The sequence below is a fragment of the Lepus europaeus genome, chromosome 6, assembly GCF_033115175.1.
Source record: "Lepus europaeus isolate LE1 chromosome 6, mLepTim1.pri, whole genome shotgun sequence".
Taxonomy (NCBI): Eukaryota; Metazoa; Chordata; class Mammalia; order Lagomorpha; family Leporidae; genus Lepus; species Lepus europaeus.
This window is the reverse complement of record NC_084832.1, coordinates 100,154,145-100,174,799: the sequence shown is the minus strand read 5'-3', so window position 1 is coordinate 100,174,799 and position 20,655 is coordinate 100,154,145.

Sequence of the window (20,655 nt, the reverse complement as noted above, 5' to 3'; positions counted from 1 at the left end):
AAGGTAGACACACACAGAGAGAGAGAACTCGCTTCTGCTTGGTCACTCCCCAAATGCCTGCATTAGCTGAGGTTGGATCGGGTCAATGTCGGGATCCTGAAATTCAATCCATGTCGTCTCTCACATGGGTGGTGAGAACACACTTACTTGAGTCATCACCTGCTGTCTCTTAGGCTATGCAGTAGCAGAAAGCTGGAGTTGGGCGTGAAGCCAAGACTCAACCCCAGGTACTCTGATCTGAGTTGCAAGCATCCTAGCAGTGACAACTGCCAGGCCAAATGTTTGTGCCAGCCTTGTTTCTGAAGGGTCTGGACCATTAGCAGCCATGCCTGGATGGAGTGCTGGGTTTTCCATTGACTATAGTCATAGGGCATGGCAGATTCCATAGGGATCTCCTCTATCCAGACACTCTTTTCTTACCTCCACTGTGTACTAGTAATCTGATCAGGATCAGTAATCCAAACACAGCTGTAACTTGACTGTCAATTCCAAGGTTGAGAAGCCCAGAGTGAACAGTAGCAGTCTTAATTTGCAGTTCAGCAAAATCATCATGTGTCTCCTGGTGACAGCATTCCTCCCTCTGACACCAAGACCTCGCATCCAGCAAAGCTTATTGCAGGAAGGCATTTTGCTGGTGAATCACTGGCAGTAATAGTGAGAGGTGCCACTTTTATTCCCGTGCCTAGATTCCTGGACCCATGAATTTGTCATTGGGAGAAACAGCACCAGCGATTGGATGTTGCTTCAGGGCCCAGTATAGCCCCCTGAAAAACATTGCCTCAGCCCTACAAGGTGCTGCTCCCTAGCTGGTGCTGTAACTGCATCTTCCAACAATTCTACCATTCCATCAAGCCTTCTGCTTCAGGGTGTTGGGTAACATGGTAAGACCAGAGAATTCCACTGGCCTGGGCTCACTGCCACCTTTCTTTTGCTGCGAAGTGAATTCCTTGATCAGAAACAGAGCTGGGGGGCCGGCACTGTGGCATAGCTGGTACAGCCGTTGCATGTGATGCTGGCATCCCATATGGGCACCTGTTCAAGTCCTGGCTGCTCCTCCTCCAATCCAGTTCCCTGCTAATGTGCCTGGGAAAGCAGCATAGGATGTCCCCAGTTCTTGGGCCCCTGCACCAACATTGGAGACCTGGAAGAAGCTTCTGGCTTCTAATCAGCCCAGCTCCAGCCATTGTGGCCATTTAGGGAGTGAACCAGTGAATGGAAGATCTCTCCCTGTGTGTCTCTCTATAACTCTGCCTTTCAAGTAAATAAATAAACCTTTAAAAAAACAAGAAGAAGCAGTGCTGGACGGAATACCATGATGACAGGTTAGGCATTTTGTAAGTCCACAGATGGTAGTTTTGGCAGAAGCATAGCATGAAGGCAATTCTGTATTAAGAGTAACTGTTCCAGTAGGAACAAAACACTGGCCCTGCCAAGATGGAAAAGATCCAATGTAGCCAACTGGACACCAGAGAGCTGGCTTATGACTCCTGGGAATGGTTCCATGCTAGGACCTCAGTGTTGATCTCTGCTGTTGGCAGATGGGGCACCCAGCAGTGGCTGTAGCCAGGTTGGCTTTGTGAGGCAGAAGTACATTGTTGCTGAGCCCATGTGTAACCTCCATCCCTGCCGCTATTTTGTTCATGAGCCCATTAAGTAATGACAGGGAAAAGAGTCTCTCTGGTATCCATAGAACAAGGCATATTATTCATCTGGTTATGCAAATCATTCCTGATGATGTCACCCTTGGGGAAATATTCACCATTTGCTGGTGAGCATAGTACACAAATATCTTTGTCTTTTTGGATAATTCGGAGAGATCTATTCACATATCACTTCCCCAGATGTCCAAGTCACTAATTTTCTGATCATGTTTCTTCCAAATCTCTGACCATACAGTCAACTTGGTCACAGCCCAGGAAATCATAAATATTCACACCTCTGGCCACTTCTCCTTCCAAGAAAAATCAATGACCAGGGGCGTTTCGTGAAGTTGTGTCCCATATTCTTTTTCACCACTCTCCTTCAGAAATCCCAGGAAGGGACTAGAGTTGTCACTTGAGCACTTTCAAGTAGTGCCTGCATAGCACACGGAAGCTTCTACACACAAGGCTCACGTTTTCTCCTCTTCAGTCAATTGATTGTAGAGGACTCCAGAGAATTGCTGTGCTGGGAACGAGAAGGCAATGGAGCACTGGATAATTTCTTCATTAACATAGTTATGCCTTCAGAGCCTATGTATGTCATACCACTTCCTTTTGATGATGGAGTTCTGCATGCATGCCAGTTTTTATAGTTTGGTGGGTCAGTTAACACACAGATCGTGATGGGAAGCTCAGGTTGCATGGCTGGTTACTGGTCCATGCCTAAGCATTCAGTCTCTGCTAAGGCCCAGTAGCAAGCAAATGCTGTTTAACAAAAGCAAAGTAGTTCTCAGTGCAGAGCAGAAAGGCCTGTGGCAAAATTGTAAGAGTCTACACTACGGTGCACCTATAGGAGCTTGTCAAAAGTTCCAAACATCTTTTCTAATTGCCACTGCTACTTCTAGCACCTTGACAGACTCTGGATCATACGACCTAACTGAGATGTAGCACATCCAAATGAGAAATGTGTTGTCTCCCAATCCAGACAGGAACACTAGGAATTGTGTCTCTTTCTTGGTTGAGAAAGAGCCAGATGCTACAAGTTGCCATGTCCATGCAGGGGTTAAATTTCAATGCAGTGGACCCCTGAACAAGTTAATTTAAGTGGAAGACCCCTGAAATTTTATCAAATTTATTCCACAGCCTCTACATGGAAGGATACTACTGATAAGCCTGGAGTAGCCTTTCATTCTTGCTTACTAGATCCAATCGGCTTAATATAATCAGTGTAATGGGCCAGTGCAATGTCTTGTGGGAGGGGAAGGCCATCAAGACCCTTGCAACTAAATCACAACGTAGCATTGGACAGTTAGCTGATTTACCTTGTAGAAAGAAAGTGGAAGTTTTGCATCGACCTTTCAGGCTAAGAGCAAGTTGCCTCTGCTTGTCTTTATTAGTGATATTGAGGGAAAAAAGTATTTACCACATCCATAGTTGCACGCCAGATACTGAGGCATGGGTACTCTGACCAACAGCTGCAACTGGAGTTACCACATGGCTAAGTTTATGACAGTCCATTGTCATCCTCCAAGATCCATCTGCTTTCTGCACAGGCCAAATGGAAGACTTGAACCGTGATCTAGTGGGATTCAGTATCCCTGTATCTTGCAGGTTCTTATCTCTTCATTTCCTGTGGGAATGTGGTGTTGCTTTTGAGTCACACTGTCTTCCCGGGGAGAGGCTGTTCTGCTTATTTCCACTTGGTGTCCTGCAACACAATGGACTTCATTCTGCAGATCAGAACTTTGCCGTAGAGATTCTGCTAGTTGTTAGATATATCTTCTCACTATGTTAAAAACTAGGAGGATAGCCATGGCATGGGTTGGACCTACCTCAAAATGGAAATGAGCTAAAACGTCCATTGAGCACGTGACTTCTGTTATCCCAACTCTGACTTGGTGCAATATAGCGATTTTTGGATCTCCTGGAGTTGGTATTAATTCAGAGACAGTGATTCTCAAAGAAGTCTGATTATTCCCTTCTCCCTAAAGCACAGTCACCCTTGTAAATAGCTGTAGATTCCTTTTTGGGAAAAAGGGGGAGGAAGAGAAACAATATACACTTTGGCACAGTAGCTGAGTCCTTCCTCAAACGGACCTGGCCTCTCCTTCATTCAACAGCTTCTGGGTCTGTAAACTGACCCAAGTCTGGGAATTAATTGAGAGGCTATGACTGTTCATTTTGGTGATCCAAGCTATCCTTCATTTCATGGAAAACTTACCTGTTTCTACAAATCAAGTAAGGATTTAGTAGACAGCCCATCTATTCTGCCTCTAGAGACACCATGAATTACCAGCAAATTCTGTGGGTCTGTGGTTGTCAGACTCTTCTGGTTTCTGCCTTGACTCTGCTGTCCATCAAAAGTAATCTTGTCCACATTTTCCTTGGCAATTCAATGCTTCCCTCTTGGCCCCTGCCACCCCAGAATCCGTTATCCCCGTTGCAGGATCTCAGTTCAATGACAGCAGTTTCCACTGTAATTTCTGACCTGGAGAGAAGAGCAACCTAGGACTCTCCAAGGATGCTAAGGCACCAGGGAGGCAGACAATGCAGCACCCAGAGGCTGCTAATGCAAGTCCCCTGGTTAAGGGCAGCAGGAGAAATGTCCCCTGCCCCAGAAGGAGGTGCCAGCGAGCAAGTTTCCTCCTTTTTCTGCTTTCCTGTGATCCTGGCCCCTGGCAGAGAGGATGGCACTCTCCCACATGGAGGGTGGGGCTTCCTCACTCAGCTTGTTGATGAAAATGCAGGGCTTCTCTGGAAACACTCTCACAGACGCACCCAGAAGTAACACTCAAGCAGATCTCTAGGCAACTCTGTCTAAGAAAGGTGAGACCCGACATTAACTATCACAGCAACCAGACTGAATCCTTTATGATCTCTTGAGCTGTGTTGAACTCAGATTCTTGGCTTCATGGGCCCGCATCCATACATTCTTCTTTATTGACCCTGATCTTGCACCCTTAGCATCCACTCCTACACTTATTCCTTAAGTTTCTGTCTTTTTTAGAACACCTTCTCATGGACCACACCTCACATTTCATCTTTTGGGGCCTATAGGGAGTGAACTCCAGTTGTAGGTCTAGAAGCAAGAGTGTTGGTGGAGTTGGGTCTTGAGGAGAATCAGTTATGTCTTGCAAGACAGTTACTTCAGGATAGCCCATTATCTTTTCATCAAATGGAACAGGCTTGGTTTTCTCAGATGCAGGTTGCTTCCGCCAGCAAGAAGATGCAGCTGAAGTTAGGTGCTCACCATCCTCAGCTTCATCACGATCTTCCCATATGTCCAATTTTCAAATTTCTATTTTTCTCCAGCTACTGCCCTCACTTTAACATCAGATATCCTGTGATAATTCTTACTAGGCTGACAAAAATTTTCTAAAGTGCCCAATGCACGACTACCCAGAATCTTGCTTCTTCTAAGCATTTGACTAGGAGTATCCAATGATGACGTTTTTCTTACAGTTATTTTTTTATATCATGCCACGGTCTATGAGTGTCCTATTTACTACTGAAAATCCACCAGTGTCCTCAAAATCTAATCATATTAGAGAACCAATTCCAGAGACCCCAAGAACCAATTCAGAAAACTCTATAATATTTTGTCTCCCTAAAAATCACTATCAGTATCAAGATATGTATAAGCAAGTTTCCTAAAAGATCCAGAACCAAAAGAACATGAGAAAGAAGCAGAGAGAGAGGGAGAGAGAGAGATTTTCAAAAAAAAAAAGGCTCATGTGATTGACAGGTCTGATATCTATAGAGGAGACTTTAGACTAAAACCTCAAGGAAGAGTTGATTGTTAAGTCTTGAATCTGAAATTTATAGGGCAGATCAGCATCCTGGGAACTCAGGATCTCTATGTCACAGTCTTGAGGCACAATTTCTTCTCTTTTTGTACTTAAATCTTTCAACTGATTGGATGAGCCCCATTTACTTCAACTGGAGTAATCTCTTAAAGTCAGTGGATTATAAATATTAATCACAACTAAAATATGCATTCACAGCAAGCCTTGTGTCTTACAAAACAAATGGATTGGGATGTCCTTGAGGAAGTGAGACACAAGCAGGTCTCAGGCTCCTAGCGGGGACTGGGAACATTGCTTATCTTCACCCTTTGACTGCAGGGTTCATACGGTGCCCAGAGACTCAAGAGGCATAGCAAGAGCCTACTGAACTGTTGTTTTATGCACACTTTTGCTGAGTATATGTATTATTTTCTTTATCTTCTGATTTTCTCAAAGATTACTACCAGGGCATTTTTGCCACTTTGTAATAAATCAACACTGCTTTCACCTATAGGTGCCCACCTTCCTGCCTTCCTTGGAACACTGATTCTGAGTTATTTGAAACTGTGTCATCTAAACTGCAGGTCCCAAGACCTCAAACAAAGTTCTGTTACTCATAACTTCTGAGTTTGAATTGATCAGTGTGACTTTGCAAACTATGTCCAAATGCTGCTGTGTTAATGATGTCAAATGCTTGACATTTCTCCATGAAGTTCTGGCCACAGTCTATATGATCATGTGTATTTCTCTGGCCTGTGTCCCGATTTCTTCTAAGTCTATATCTTATATATCATTTTTTTCTAGCTCAAGTCCATGTAGATTCCCTTTGCTTGCACTGTGGTTTGTTGTTCTCTCTGGAGAGATTTTATTTTTTTTAAACAGTTGACTGCCATTCAGGTATAAATCCCCAACTCCTATGATGGAGTCTCAAACATACCACATACACACACACACACACACCCCAAAACAACCCTTGTCTTGAGTGAATGAATGTGTATCAATGAGTTGATCAGTAAACAACCTGTGTAAGATACAGTTTTGGAAGAATAACTTTCTTCCTGTTTTATAATCTCAAAAAAAAGTCACTTTGCAACTCACATGTGATCTCTTGGTGTATATATGCTCCATGCTTCACATACGGCATTATGGGAAATTTGGTAATAAAATGGACTAATGGAAAGCACATCCATGTATTCCCTTTTTGAGCAATGCTATAATTTAGATTACATTCCTGACCAAATGTTGAGCTTTAGATAAGAGCTAATGATTGACCACATGTCCCATAAGACATCCTACCATAGCATAAATGAATATGCTCATTGGAAACAGTAAAGGTATGTTTTCAATCTTATTAAATAGATTTAAAATATGCTACATAGATTCTCATTTTTATAAAGTTTATAGACATTTTATTTACTTTTTTAGAACATAGAAAACTTGTTTGGAGATGATTGGAAATGGTTCAGCCTTTAAAAGGTTTTTTCTGTTGCTTTTTTTCTCCCCACCTATTTTTGTCTGAAATAAGCAGGCATGTTCAGAGCTTTCCCATTGATTTCACAGCTGTTTCAAGCTTCCTGACAGCTTTTCATTGCATGAATTTGCTGCTATTCGTCCTCCTGGTGATAATAATCCTGATGATGATGATAGCAATACCGGTGATGATGAGAATACATTTTGCTGCTGTTACTGATAATAGCTTTCAAAACTAAGGGCTAATCAGTTCTCTCTGTCACTCTTTCTTACCTGCATTAGGCATTCAAGACAATTGCCCTTGAATTGCCGAAGTGGCTGGTGTGCTGTGCCTATAGCATTGGGACTGGCTCAACCTACTGCTCATCTGCCCCAGGAAAAGCTGTGAAATTCGTTTAGATAGACAGCTGGATAGATAGTTGATGGACAAACACATGGGTAGATGGGTTTGTGGACATCCTGACTTGCTCTTCCTCAAAGGTTGTCTTTTCATTCTCATGGGGCCATTTGAGAATTCCATACACTGCTGTGCACATATGTGTGTGTGCTTTTGTGTGTCTGCAGGCTTATAGTATTGCAAATGATTTTTGCCACACTACAAATCTATTGTGTCAATCAATTGTTTCCCTGTGGACAGATGGCTTTTTGCTTCTATCTGTAAACTCATTTCAGCCTCCCCTCCCACATATAAACACACATTTCTCTGCATTCTCCTTTGACTGGTTGGGACATTTTACCACTTTCATCATTAATTAATGAGTTGAATAAAAACATTTAATGATATTTCATTTTATTCTACTTTTACACTTGATCTTGGCCAAAAGGCCAAGAAGCATTCATACTCTAATTTTAAAATTGCTCTTTAACAACTTAGTATTATGTGGTGCCTTTGATGTAGACAGTAAATGCTATCAGGACCTGGACTCCCACATCATCTTAGTCTTCCTTGTTAGCTGACAGTTTCTTTGCCCTGCTTCTATGGTTGCAAATCAACCTCTTAGGGAAATTAACTCACTAACTTGGGAATGGTGCAGTAGGTGCTGCTGGCCTCATAGGGTCCCAGGTCCCAAGGCTCATGGGATCATTTATCTCTTCTACAGCTAACATCTTGATGTTAGGTCCTTATCTTGAGATTTTTCAGGAAACTCAGGCTCTGAGCAAAACTAAATGCCACCTGTGTTTAGTCCCCAGACTGACTGGAGCGCCTTTGCCATCAACAGACTTTTCAAGAGAACACACTGGCCTATCACTGGCCCCACAGAGGAGATGCAGGAACCCTGTAGACCAAGCAGAGATCTGCACATGAGCTGAACACACACACCTCTCATCCCCAGCTTCAATACGTAACATCCATGCTCTCAAGCCCTGGTGGAGTCTGGAATCCAGGGACAGCCTTCCTGCACGCCTTGCTCTGCACTTTGCAACAGGCCCCTGCTGCCTTCTACCACGTGTGTCAGTGATTGGCTAGCTGCCTGCCAGGCCAGTGGACTCAGGCTCTGGGTTTCTACCACAGCTGGTTCATTCCTTGAAACAGCTTCTTTCCACCAGGAAGGGCCATGTGAAATCTCTGGAATCAACAAAATAATGTGAGAGATCTTTGTGGATCTCTACTCTTATTTCCCAAACCTTTATGTGTAAATTTAAATTGCATTTACGGTCTCTGTACCCTAAAAGTAGCTATCTTCTAAATAATGCTGTACAGTTTTCAACATACCTTTTAGCTTTTGGTTGAGCAAGAACTCCGATAACTCCCAGTCTGCAGAAGAGAAACTTAGATCATGTGTCCTGCTTAAAATCACATAAATTAAAAAACTCAAGTCTTTTGAGGAAAATGCCTTGCTCTTCCTATTATCCCTCCACAGCCCCACACCACACAGACGGTACCCCTGGCCCATACTTCAGAATGTCTCTCAAAAAATCAAAGTTAATTCAATTAAGTCTGAGTCAGTTAAGGAGACTTTATTGGAATATGCCAATATTTTGCAAACTGATATTCCATTGTGGTTTGTAGGTTAACTCTCTTTTTAATCACATTACTGAATTGATGTATAAAACTATTGCCAGGGTAATTTGTTAATAGTACCCATTTTATGAAGGAGGAAAAGAAGTGCACTAACACTTATTAAATGCTTGTGATATGGCAGATCATTTTGCCTATGTTTTTCATTTAATTTTCGAAATAACCTTGTGCAGTAATTCCCATGTCCTCATTGTGCTGCTGACAATGACAGTCATGCACATCTATTTATTGACTGCTCGAACATTATCTAATGTCATTCTCCCAATAATCTTATCAGGTTGGTCGCATAAGTGAAATCTGAATCCTAACATCATTGGGAAACTTTCCCAAGGTCCTATAGTTCGGGTTTGAACTTAGGCCCAAAATGCCTGTTCATGACAATTACTCTGTAGTCCGTGGTAGCCAAGACCAGTAGTTGGTTGGTCACCTGTTCTGCATGAGGCTTTGTGCTCAGGATTGTGAAGAATAAACGGGGGTCTCTGATCTGGGTTTCTCAAAGTAAAACAGAACATTGAGTCAAGAGGACAGATGAGATTTTGGAGAAGAGGGGCCAGGAGAATGCGACAATGTTCAGAGATGACAAATGAACTTATTTTCCAGAAATTCAGACCCAGGACATGAGAGTCATCAAGGTGAGCTTCCCGGTTACACCAAGTCTTATCAAACATGGAGAGGTTAAGGAGCATGACAAATGAAGAATGACCCAAAGTGTTTTCAAGGTTACGTTTGCTGCCAGGTCATGTACAAGGCTCTGTGCTGCTGTTGGTGTCAACAGGCAAAAGAAAGAACGTGAAACCTTTGTGCCTCTGCTTGTCTTCAGTTCCAGGGCTTCTTAAGTATTTTTTATTTTTATTTTTAGAGGCAGAGAAACAGCTAAAGAGAGAGAAAGTTCCCATATGTCCACAATGGCTGGGGCAGGGCCAGGCTGAAGCTTGGACCAAGGAACTCAATCCAGGTCTCCCCCATTAGTGGCAGAGACCCAACCACTTGAGCCATCACTACTGCCTCCTGGGGTGTGCATTAACAGGAACCTGGAGTTGGGTGCCGGGGCTGGGACTTGAATCCAGGTATTCCACTGCGAGATCATGTCAATCAGTTTCCAAAATCTACATATTTTCTTCCTCATCCAGCCCTTATAGAATCATGCCTTGGCTCTTAGGCCTCCACATCCTCCCACTCGTGACAGTGTTTTATCTGCTGGCTCAAATGACCTTCTTATTAATATGGATAGGGCAAAAGGGAATTGAAGCCGTGTGTGGGTGATGTTCAAGAACCCCTAGTTACTTGACATCCAAATCAGTTTTCTGGTGTAAAGAGATGGCAACCCCAAGGACCTGTTCAAACTTACAGACATGCCTTTTGGTAAATTGTGAAGAAATGGACAGACTGAGCGAGGTGCTGGAGCTCTACCGTCAAGTCAACACAGAGCAGACTGTCAAAAGTGGAGCAGAGTGAAGGCCTGGAATCCAGGGCCCAGTTCTAGAAAGTGTGAGTGGGAAGAGGGGGTGTGGATTTGGGGAAGGGAGTGGCCTGACCACTAGGAGCCACCTGCAGGGCACTGAAGATGAACGCCCAGGAAAGGTGGTTCTTGCTGGGAAGTCAGGCAGGCGCAGCACACGTGGAGTGTTCACATTTCAGGAACTCATCTCCCCAAGTTAGAACTCCAAGTGGCTCAGCTGGTACAGAAGACATTGGAATTTTGTACAAAAGACTCAAGGTTTGCTGTATAAGGAGCTCTGGATGTCTACTGCTCTCTGCTTCTACACTAGATGGCAATTCCTAGATGGGTGTATGTTTAGAAAACACTAGGAAACCAAAATGATTAGTATAGATGCTTTTATTCCTTTAGGCCATGCCAATGTATTAAATTCCAAGTACAGCTGGTGCTGCGGCTCACTAGGCTAATCCTCCGCCTGCGGCGCCGGCACCCCGGGTTCTAGTCCCAGTTGGGGTTCTGGATTCTGTCCCGGTTGCTCCTCTTCCAGGCCAGCTCTCTGCTGTGGCCAGGGAGTGCAGTGGAGAATGGCCCAGGTCTTTGGGCCCTGCACCCACATGGGAGACCAGGAGGAAGCACCTGGCTTGGCTGCAACGTGCTGGCCATAGCGGCCACTTGGGGTGTGAACCAACGGAAAAAAGAAGACCTTTCCCTCTGTCTCTCTCTCTCTCTCACTGTCTAACTCTGCCTGTCAAAAAAAAAAAAATCCAAGAGCAATTAACTAAATATTACTCATATATCTTGGGCATTGACCATCTTCTGTCCACCAGTTGTAACTTTTTCCTTAACAGGAATCAAATTCGTATGTCCTTCCATTCCTCCCCTCACACTGTCTTTTCTTTGCCAAAGTAGGAGAAGATTTCTTTGGCCATGGGCTTCCAAATTGTGAAGGCAGGATGAAAAGTATCCCTTTCTCGTCTTCACCAAGCTTTTCTTTTTTTTTTTTTGACAGGCAGAGTGGACAGTGAGAGAGAGAGAGAGACAGACAGAAAGGTCTTCCTTTTGCCGTTGGTTCACCCTCCAGTGGCCACCGCGGTTGGCGCGCTGCGGCCGGCGCACCGCGCTGATCTGATGGCAGGAGCCAGGTGCTTCTCCTGGTCTCCCATGGGGTGCAGGGCCCAAGTACTTGGGCCATCCTCCACTGCACTCCCTGGCCACAGCAGAAAGCTGGCCTGGAAGAGGAGCATCCGGGACAGGACCGGTGCCCCGACCGGGATTAGAACCCGGTGTGCCGGCGCCGCAAGGCGGAGGATTAGCCTAGTGAGCCGCGGCGCCGGCATTCACCAAGCTTTTCTTCCCAGAAAGGCTGGGGTGAGGGCAGCTTGGGATACGAATGACTTTTGTCCTTTTGACATTTGGTCCTCTTCTGGCGACGGGATGTTTTCCGTTGTCCAGATTCTGTCACTAACCACTCATGATGTGTTCTAGTGCAGGCTGACGATTGCTGACTACATTAGATTTCTTTTGTTTATAAACATGTGTTTTGAAGTTTTACAGCAGAAATCACTTTCCATTTTTGCTGTTCTGTGGAACCCAGCGTGTCCTCACCTCCCTTTGTAAGAGTTACATAAGCAGCCGGCATTGGAGGGCATTCAGAATACTCATTCTCCGGGCTAGAGTCAGGGTTCTAGGAGAGTAGGTGCAACTGATCAATGAGAGAAACAGATAAATTCACTGGCAAAGCAGAGTGAAAACAGCACAACAACGAGAAAAGGAAAACGAAGCATCCTTCCATTCCTCCAACAATGGGCACATGTACTCACGCCTTTTAATGAGAAATCTCAGATGGGGGTGGATGTATGGTGCAGCAGCTCAGATGCCCTTTGGGATGGCCACACCCCATACACCTGGAGTCGAGTCCTGACTCCCCCTCTTTACCTTTCTTCCAATGCAAACCTCAAGATGGAGCAGGTGACGGCTCAAGTGCTTGCGTCTCTACCACCCACGCAGGCGACCTGGAATGAGTTCTCATTCCCGGCTTCAGCTTGGTACAGCACCAGCTGTTGTGTGCATTGGAGAAGTAAACTGGCAAATGGAGGATCTCTTGCTCTTTGACTGTCTCTCTGCCTTTTGAAAAAAATTTAAAAAGAAAAAGAAATTTCAAATGAATTGTCTCCCCCTGGAGCATATGCCTGTGACCTGGAACAGCGGCTCTCTGGGTCATTTGTTTTGAAACCATGAACAATAGCTCAGTTACTGAGTATTTTATTGGCACATCACCACAGAGGGGAGAGCTTTCCATTTTTTAAACACTGTAGCTAACATTCCCAAGAGACAGGGGAATGTTGAAGGGCACATGGACAGTAACAAAACAAAGCAAAATCACATGCTGCTTACATAGCCTTTTTACGATACACATTTCTATTATCAAGCAAAAAATGAATTGTGACCATCTATGCTGTGTTCACTTAGGAGAGAAAAACAGTGGTCTCTGGTGTCCCTGGGGGATGGGTTCCAGAAACTCTCACAGAGCCTGATATTCAGGATGCTCTAGTCTCTCATGTAGATGGCAGAGTGTTTGTCCATACCCTAGGCACATCTTCCCAGATACTTTAAATAATATCTAGATTATCATAATACCTAGTACAATAAAATGCTATGCAGATAGTTTGTATATTATATTGTGTAGGCCATAGTGACAAGAAGTAGTCTGTACATATTCAGTACAGATACACTTTCATTTTAAGATTTACACATTAGCCAGCACCACGGCTCATATGGCTAATTCTCTGCCTGTGGAGCAGGCACTCCAGGTTCTAGTCCCGGTCGGGGCACCGGATTCTGTCCCGGTTGCTCCTCTTCCAGTCCAGCTCTCTGCTGTGGCCCAGGAAGGCAGTGGAGGATGGCCCAGGTCCTTGGGCCCTGCACCCACATGGGAGACCAGGAGGAAGCACCTGGCTTCTGGCTTCAGATTGGCGCAGCGCGCTGACCGCAGCACGCTGGTCGTAGCAGCCATTTGGGGAGTGAACCAATGGAAAGGAAGACCTTTCTCTCTCTCTCTCTCTCTCTCTCTCTCTCACTGTCTAACTCTGCCTGTCAAAATAAAAAAAAGATATACACATTCATGTTTGGTTGAATCAGAGATATGAAACTCCCTGATGCAGACAGCAGACTGTAGAGACAAAACTAGGAAAGAAAGCAGAAAAAGTGAGTGAAGGAAAGTAAAAGACACAAAGTATACCTCTGATCCACTTCCAGACAGGATGTGGAGAAGCAGATCCAGATATGGTCAGAGACAGACAAAGACAGAGAGCTTTCATATAGGAACATACCCCTTCCAAGGAGCTAAACAGGTGCATGAGGCTTACAAAGAGAGATCGAGCTGAACTCTCAGATGTTAAAGACTCACACACACACAGAGATGGAGAGAATTTGGGGTTAAGGACAGCAAGGGGAAGTGGTGAGTGGGAAGCCCTATTTGAGGACTGGGCCCTCTGCTGCTCACAGCCTGCCTTGGGCTCCCTGCAGGGGATCATAGTACATTTTGAAAACATAGCCTTTGGATCTTGCTTCCAGTGTTTTCTAATTGTGTTGCTATGGCCCAGCCCTACTTGGCTTCTCTGGGGTCCAGTTTCCCAGTCTCTAAAAGGAGGGTAATGATACCTACATTACAGGGTCATTGTAACGATTAAATAAGATTTGGGGCTGGCATTGTTGACACAATGGGTTAAGCCACCGCCTGTGCTGCTGGCGTCCTATATCAGAGTGCCAGTCTGAATTCTGGATGCTCTGTTTCCAGCTTCTTGCTAATGCGCTTGGGAAAGCAGCAGAAGATGGTCCAAGTACTTGGCCCTGCCCAACCATGTGGGAGACCAGGATGGAGTTCCAGTCTCCTGGCTTTGGCCTGGCCCAGCCCCAGCCATTGCTGCCATCTGGGGAGTCAATTAGTGGATGAAAGATCTCACTCTCTCTCTCTCTTTCTCTATCTCTGCCTCTCCCTCCCTCTGTATCACTCTGCCTTTCAAATAAATAAATCTTAAAAAAGAATTAAATGAGATAATGTGGATCAGGTGTTTTGCCCACTGCCTGTCTCCAATTCACTAGAGGACTAACAAAATACAGTGTTTATAATAGAACTGGGTTACTATTCTGTATGTGTGTGTGTGTGTTTGCATAGATGGATAAATAGATACGAAATGCAGAGACATTAAATAGTTTGCCCAAGATATACAATTATAGGATGATGGGACCAGTTTGGAATTCATATCTATCTGGCTCGAATGTCCATGCTTATTTCCTGGTACTATGGTTGAAGCCTTCCTCATTTTAAAATGCTTTAGGTGTGTGTGTGTGTGTGCACATGCATGTGTATGTGCCTATGTGGCTTTGCAATTGGAACATGGTAAAGTCCCTCTCTCTAAACCTAAAAAAAAATTGCTCAAAGGGTTTAGATCTTGTGATGTAAATTATCTCAGATTCTACTTCTAACTCAAATTTTTAAATTATTTATTTGAGAGACAGGGACAGACAGACCGGCAGACACACACACACACACACTCACACTCACACTCACACTCACATGGAGAACTTTGCTTGGCTGATCCAGTACCCAAAGACCTGCAATCCAGGAACTCAGTGTGACTTTCTCTTGTGGGTGGCACTAATCCAATTACTTTAACCATCACCACTTCTTCTCAGGGTGTACCTTAGCAGGAAGCTGGAGTCAAAAGCCAGAGGTGAGAATTGAACTCAGGCCCTCTGCTATGGAATGTGGGCATCTTAATCATGTCTTAATCACTGTGCCAGATGCTCGCCTCTGGATATGCGACTTTAGGTATTTCTTAAACTCTTTTTTCTACATACCAATGTTGAAAATTTCATCTTTGACCTTTTGCACACTGCTGTCAGAATTTGAGTTACTTCTGTAAGTGTGAACGGTTAAGTCCTCTGTGCTTTTTAGACATGGAAACATCAAGCAAAGGAACTGACAAAGCCCAAGCTTTATAGGTTACCCTCTTCTAAAGCATTTAGAAGGGAAGGATCAATCACATTTGCAAAGTTGTGTTTAGTCCTTCGGGTTCCAAGTCATTTTCCCACACAGATCTCTCATTATCAGCTGAGTTATCACAATGTCAATTTTTGTTTCCCCAGCTCCTCCTCGTAAAACCAAATCCTTCCCAGGAACTTCCATTGAACTTGTTTGTTTACAGTGCAGGCCAATTGAACTTGCAGTTCCTGAGAGCAGAACTTCCGGCCTTGTAATGCCAGAGTTGCCAGAGAGAGGCCCTTAAAGTGCATTGATTAAATGAATTCCCTTGGAAGACTTCTGTAGACACCAACCTGTTCTTTGACCATGATCTACAGTCTACTGCAATGCTAGTAATTTATAACTATGTCTTATTTTCCCATCATGACCACTTCATGTCTAAAATATTGCCCCAAGGGCCAGAGGGCTCCAACAGGTATTTCAGGGTGTTCCTTAAAGAGTAGAAACATTTATCCTATACTCTTGTCTCAGCCAGAATTGTAAGAAAACATCTTCAGAAGTTTTTTTTTCCTCCCCTAAGAAATTCTGATTCTTGACTCAGAAGCAAGGCTCTTGCCTGTGCTTAAATCCATTTGATTCAACCACTTTGTGTTAACTTTTCCTTTTATGGGCTGATTCTGCCAAGGCACTCAATTGCTGAATGCAGACCAAATCGACAGAGATCTGATTCATCGATGAGTAAAGTCTTTAGGAATTTTTGTAAAACGTTTGTGTCTAAAGTGTTGGGGTTTATTTCCAGACATAAAACCTGCATTCTCACACCATTTCCATATCTGGTCTGTACCAGAGGGATCTGCTCTGAATTTCATGTTTGTGTGAATATTCCTGGGGCAGTGCCGATGGTGCTGTGTCCTGTCCTGCCCAGACAAGATTCACAGGTTCACGGCCCTCTTGTTCATGCGATGGCCAGGAAGGACCTGATATGTTCTTGTGCACTCACCTCTCTGAGTTTAGGACTTGCTTAACAGCTCAAAGGCATGGCTATTTGCCATTTCTCTGACATTCTTCATTTGAGAAGGGAAGCCTTGGAGAGGAGGTTGTCTTATTTTGGGATCAGTGCCCCCGGGTGGAGTGCCAGGCCCCTTCTCTAACTTGCTCAGGCCAGCAGAGCAAAAGAAGTCTTCCCTGGTGTGGATGGTCATTTCTAGCATTCTTTGACCGGAATCTCATCACTGGGCAAAACTAAGAGGAGGAGAGAAGCAGAAAGACCGCTCTTACAAATGCTCTCACAAGGGCTAGCGCCATGGCGCACTAAGTTAATCTTCAGCCTGCAGCGCCGGCATCCCATATGGGCTCCAGTTCTAGTCCCAGTTGCTCCTCTTCCTGTCTAGCTCTCTGTTGTGGCCTGAGATAGCAGTAGAAGATGGCCCAAGTCCTTGGGCCCCTGCACCTTCATGGGAGACCAGGAAGAAACACCTGGCCCAGTTCCAGCCGTTGCAGCCATTTGGGGAGTGAACCAACGGAAGGAAGACCTTTCTCTCTGTCTCTCTCTCTCACTCTCTGTAACTCTACCTGTCAAATAAATAAATAAAATCTTTAAAAAAATGCTCTCGGCCGGCGCCATGGCTCAACAGGCTAATCCTCCGCGTTGCGGCGCCGGCACACCGGGTTCTAGTCCTGGTTGGGGCACCGGATTCTGTCCCGGTTGCCCCTCTTCCAGGCCAGCTCTCTGCTATGGGAAGGCAGTGGAGGATGGCCCAAGTGCTTGGGCCCTGCACCCGCATGGGAGACCAGGAGAAGCACCTGGCTCCTGGCTTCGGATCAGCACAATGCGCCGGCTGCGGCGGCCATTGGAGGGTGAACCAATGGCAAAGGAAGACCTTTCTCTCTGTCTCTCTCTCTTTCTCACTGTCCACTCTGCCTGTCAAAAATAAATAAATAAATAAATAAAAATGCTCTCACAAATGGTGAACTCTGGTCTCAGTAGCAGCAAGTCCACCAATGGAACATAGAAACTTCTGGGTGGTTGCTGTTTCATAGCTGTGGATTTCGGAAATCTGGCAGAGATGGACAGCAGAGAATTCAGCGGCAGTAGGAGAAGAGAGGCCAAGGGGCCGCCGACCTGAGCGGAGGCATGGAGAGCAGCAAGGGCGTGAGCAGAACTCATCGCTGCAGGCACCTCCTTGGGAGGCCTCCAGGGGTGGAGGGCCAGCCCATTGTAAGGGTGCCTGGTTCACACTCAATTACTTTCAAATTGTTCCTGGTCGCTTTGAAATCTCACCCTCCTTGTGCTCTACACTGGGATGCCCTTTGATGTCAGGAGCACACGCACAGTCACTGCCCCAATTCCCTGAGTGTTGGCTTGTGGAGTGTGGAGCGTTCTTGGGGCAGTGTAGTGCAACGTGACATGTCCTGGGGATCGTTATTCTGCCCTGAAAGCACAAAGAGGAAATTGCTATGGAAATGGCATGTGCTTAGCGTGGACCCCATGTCTGCAGATGTCTACACATGAGGAAAACACAGCCCAAAGAGGGGCAGCATCCTGACTACTTCCCGTACCGTGCCCTCTTTGCCAAAGAAACCCTTGAGATAATCAGAGGGATCAGGGTGTGGGCATGGACAGACGCATGGACACCCGGGCTGTCCCTTCCTGTTCTTACAAATACATTGGCAGTGAATTTGCATTAGAATATAACCTGATGAAACCCATCCCACCTGCGTTGTTTTCATAGGGTAGAATGGCATTTGTATCCACTGATATAGATTGAGATCTGCACGCTGTCTTAGTCTGTTCTATCTGTTGTCCATTGCTATAACAGAATACAACAGACTGACAAATTTATAAAGACAGCTAATTTGTTTCTTACAGATTTGGAGGCTGGGAACTCTGAGCTCACGGAAGCTCCATCTGATGTAGGCTTTCTTGATACATCATCCCATGGCAGAAGGTAGAAAGGCAAGAAAGGAGAGAGAGAGAGACAGAGAGAGAGAGAGAGAGCACTCCCATCTGCTGGTTCACTCCCCAAATGCCCACAACCGCTGGGTCTGGACCAAGCTGAAACCAGAAGCCAGATACTCAGTCAGGCTCAGCCCCATATGTGGCAGGGATCCAAATATTTGAGCTCTCATGTGCTGCCTCCTGGCAAGTGCATTAGCAGGAGTGGAATCAGGAGTTGAGCCCACATCGAACCCAGATACCCTGAAGTGTCCCAGCTGGCATTTAGCCAGTAGGCCAAATGCCTGCCCTTGGCTTATATTTTTAAATTGTTTCAGTTTGCTTTTCTTTCCACTTTAAAAAAAAATTCACTTGGACTTCCTAAACTTTTATGTAATTTCTATTCTCAAAAACTTAGGTCATTCCTTTCTTAATGTCCTATGTACACACAAAGTATATATCAAACTTTAATAAATGAGGGGCTATTTTTCTGTTCAATTAAACATTTATTTCAAACTGTAGAATGATGTAGAGAATTGTACAAACAGTTGGATGTTTACCACCTAGATTTATAAAATCTTAACATTTATCCATTTGTTTATCAGAGTTGTTTTAAAGAAGGCAAGAATTAGGGCACCAACTCCTAAATCTGAGAATCGGTAGTTAAAACAACGTAAGAAACTGTGATTCCTGCCTTTTTTGTGTAAGCTATATTTCAGGAAAAAAAAGTAGTCCTTGTAGAGGAAGGGAATTTTTTAATAGAAGAATTCAACTTAATAAAGTAGAAGAAATGATGAGAAATTAGAAAAGATAGCCTCTAATGAAATTATTGAACTAGGCAGTGATAATCAATAATTAAAATTGTTCATTTGGAGCAGTGGTTAAGTCACCACTTGGGTGACTTTATTCTACATCAGAGTGCCTGGGCTGGGGCCTGGCTGCTTCCTGCTGATTCGCACCCCGGAAGGCAGCAGGTGATGGTGCAAGTACTCAAGCGCCTTCCATCTGTGAAAGTCTGCACTGAGTTCTGGGTTCCTGGCTTCTGCCTGGCCTAGCCCTGGCTATCAGAAGCCTTTGGGAGGTTAACCCGCAGATAGATGACTTCTGTCTGTTTGTTTCTTTCTGTCTCTCCAACTTTACTTGCTGAATATTATGGTTAGTGGTGAATTAAGATTGATTATAGAGGGGATTTAAATTATGTCTGCAAAAAATTAAAGAAAAAAAAAAAGAAAGGAGGAGGATTGAGGGAGGGAAGTATGCTTATCATCTTAGACCTGTACCTATGAAATACATGAAAGCTGCTCTCCTTATGTTAATAAAACATTTTAAAGCTCTATTGTAGTGATTTGGGAACTAAAAAATTAACATAGAGGCAAGCATTTTCATTGTAGGAAAAAACGAAAATGAAGGAAAGATTGCTGGGTAATTGCACAGTCCCAGACTCAAGGCTCAATGCCAGCTGGGTCTATTGTCATCAGATTTGCCATCACCAAAACGTAGTGCGTCTCCCGATAGGAAAGATTATCAGCATAACCTGAGACATTTTCTCAGCAAAACAATTGAATCTGAACTTAACCACATCTCATATACTTCCTTGCATGAGGAATATAAAGGAGACAAAAATGAGTTGGATGACACCAGATGGAAAAAGACAGGGTGGGAGACATCGAAAGGACCATTGATTGATCCAGCCTTTGCAGGAAAATATAAAACAGCTTGTGTGGCCGAGTTGGTGTCAGGGTGGAGGAGGGGGAAAGAGGCCCTGCTCCCACGGAAAGCAATGTAAGAGATATTTAAAACCAAGCCCAACGTGTGGCATTTGTTTGGATCCTGATTTATATAAGCCTAGTGTAAAAAGACATTTTGAGACAATTGTGGAAATTTAATATGAACTGCATATTTTTGTCTCCTGAACCTTTTATTTTATTTTTAACTGAGTCATAAAAAATGTACTTACTTGTAGGGTACTTGCTTCAATTCATGTATACATTGCCTTTGGTTAAAGTCACAGAAAACATATCTATCTCCTCAAGTATTTGTTCTCTTTTTATGATGAAGACATTCAAAATCCTTTCTTCTGGATTTTTCAAAAAAGAAAAATAAACAATATATTATCTCTATGCAATATTGATAATTTGGTTATGTTTGAGAATTACATTGTGGTTATATAAAAATATGTCAGCTTTTAGAAATGACTACTGAGTTGATGCACTTGTTCTAAAATTATAAAAATAACAAATAAGCTCTTCCTTGATTTCCTTTTCTCACTTTCTTAACCAAAAATGTTTATGTCCATATTTGTTCCATTAAGTGTATGCATCCATAAGTGATATGCAATATTAATTTTCATTTCTTTAAAACTTCTATAAATGGTATGCTATAG